Source organism: Cynara cardunculus, assembly GCF_001531365.2.
Source record: "Cynara cardunculus var. scolymus isolate 2C chromosome LG 2, CcrdV1, whole genome shotgun sequence".
In the NCBI taxonomy this organism is placed as follows: domain Eukaryota; kingdom Viridiplantae; phylum Streptophyta; class Magnoliopsida; order Asterales; family Asteraceae; genus Cynara; species Cynara cardunculus.
The window spans coordinates 1952428-1955537 of NC_037529.1; positions in this window are offsets into that span (position 1 = coordinate 1952428).

The following is a 3110-nucleotide window of genomic DNA, read 5'->3' on the forward strand; positions in this document are numbered from 1 at the left end:
ATATATATATATATATATACACACACACACATAGAAACAGAAATATATATATAGAAACACAAACATATATAAATATAAACATTGCAATCTTACCGGAAGGAGGTGGTCGGCGGGAAGCAGCGGCAGCCGGAAGCAACGGCGGGAAGCGGCGGCCGTGGGAAGCAGCGGCGGCCGGAAGGAAGCAGCGGTGGCTGGAGAGAAATCGTAAGGAGAAATCTAGGGTTTCATATGTGTTTTGCGTAGAGGCTAAGGAAGAGGGGGAAGAAGGGTTTTTATACCGGCGGTGTACCGGCGGAAATTTCCGCTGGAAACTATATTTAATTAATTTTTTTAATTTATTTCTAGAAATTTAAAAATTTTGAATTACCAGCGGATTACCGGCGGAAAATTCCACCGGAAATATTTTAAAATTTTAAAAAAATTAAAATTCAATCGGTTGCGCTTTTTTTTTGAAATTTTCATTTTCCGGCGGAAAATCCGCCGGTATTTTAAATCAAAAATTTTAATTTCTAATTTTTATTATTATTATTATGAAATTTAAAATTATATTATTATTACCACTAAAATTATTATTATTATTATTATATATTTCATGAATGAAAATATTTTTTTAAAATTATTAATATTATTGTTATCATGGACCGTCAAAACGCAATACGATCCACTAATGCCCAATACGGTCCATTAAAGCAAATACAGTTCATTAAAGCCCAATACGGTTCATTAATGCCCAATACGGTCCATTAAAGCAAATATTGTCCATTATTGTCCAATACGGTTCATTAAGTCCCAATACGATCCGTTAAAGCCCAATACGGTCTGTTAAAGCCCAATACGGTCCGTTAAAGCCCAATACGGTTCGTTAAGGCCCAATACGGTTTATTAAGGCGCAATACGGTCCATTAATGCAAATACGGTCTGTTAAATCAAAATACGGTTCATTAAGGACCAATACGGTCCGTTAAAGCTCAATACGGTCCGTTAAAGCCCAATACGGTTCATTAAGGCCCAATACGGTTCGTTAAAGCCCAATACGGTTCATTAAGGCCAATACGGTTCATTAACCCCAAATACAGTTCATTAAGGCCTAATACGGTCCGTTAAGGCCCAATACGGTCCGTTAAAGCTAATACAGTCCGTTAAAGGCCAATACGGTTTATTAAAGCCCAATACGGTTCATTAAGGCACAATACGGTCCATTAAAGCAAATATGGTCTGTTAAAACCCAATACAGTTCATTAAGGCCAAATACGGTCCATTATGGCCCAATACGGTCCATTATGGCCCAATACGGTCCATTAATACGTAATACGATCCATTATGGCCCATTACGGTCTATTAAAGCAAATACGGTCCATTAATGTCCAAAACGATCCATTAAGGCCCAATACGGTCCATTAAAGCAAATACGGTTCGTTAAAGCCCAATACGGTTCATTAAGGCCCAATCCAATCCATTAATGTCCAATACGATCCATTAAAGCAAACACGGTCCATTAATGTCCAATACGATCCATTAAAGTCCAATACGGTTCATTAATTTCCAATACAATCTGTTAAAGTCCAATACGGTTCATTAATTTTCAATACGATCCGTTAAAGCCCAATACGGTTCATGAAGGCCCAATACGGTCCATTAAAGGCCAATACGATCCATTAATGTTCAATACGTTCCATTAAGGCCCAATACGCTCCATTAATGCCCAATCGGCCTATCAAAACCCAATACGGTTCATTAAGGCCAATTCATGTGCAAAACGATCCATTATGGCCCAATACGGTTCATTAAGGCCCAATACGGTCCATTAATGTGCAATACGATTCATTATGGCCCAATACGGTCCATTAATGTCCAATACGATCCATTAAGTCAAAATACGGTCCATTAAAGCAAATATGGTTCGTTAAAGCCCAATATGGTTTGTTAAGGCTCAATACGGTTCATTAAGGCCCAATATAGTCCATTAAGGCCCAATACGGTCCATTAAAGCAAATACGGTCCGTTAAAGCCCAATACGATTCATTAAGGTCCAATACGGTTTATTAAGGCCCAATACRGTTCATTAAGGCTCAATACAGTTCATTAAGGCCCAATACGGTCCATTAAAACAAATACGGTCCGTTAAAGCCCAATACGGTTCATTAAGGCCCAATCCGATCCATTAATGTCCAATCTGATCCATTAAAGCAAATACGGTCCACTAATGTCCAATACGATCCATTAAAGTTCAATACGCTCAATTAATGTCCAATACGGTCCGTTAAAACCCAATACGGTCTATTAAAGGCCAATACGATCCATTAATGTTTTTTAATTTTAAAAAATGATTTTTCTTTATTTTTTAAATTTTTTTTATTATTTCTCCTCCGGAAATCTGTCGGAAAAGGCTAGAATTTTTTTAATTTCTTAAAAATAAATTTTCTACACATATTTCCCGCGGATTTTTTTTTTTTAAAAATCATTATTTTTCCGCTGGAAAACATTAAAAGATTTATTTTTTATTTTTTTAAAAAAAATTCTAAAAATATTTCCGGCAGATTAAATTTTTTTAATTTTCCGCCGGAAATCCCCCGGAAAAGGTTAAAAGGTTTTTTTTTTTTTTTTTAAATTATTTTTCTAAAATGTTACCGGCGGAAAATTTAAAAAATAAATAAATAAAATAAATCCGCTTGAAATCCGTCGGAAATGTTTTTAGAAAAATATTTTTTAAATTTTTTTCAAAGATTAATTAACCCTTAATTAAGAAATCCGCCAGAAATCCGCCAATAATATAATAAGTTTAATGTTCCCGGCGGAAGTCAATAAAAGTTGACTTTTTTAACTTCCGCCGGAAAAATACCGGCGGAATTCGTCCGCCGAAAAAGACGCCGAAAATGCCCAGTTTTCTAGTAGTTTACATCACAACTCTTGTAATGACTCTTGTCGATAAGCTTTTGGTAAACGAGCTCTTAAACACTAATTTTGTCAATTTTACATCTTATATAAGAAATAAATCAAAATTTATTACATTTTACTCAAATAAAAATAGATATACGTTCTTTTTAAAATAATTAAATTATTAAACATATTTAATTTTTAATTAAACAAAATATTTAAAAAAATAGTATTTT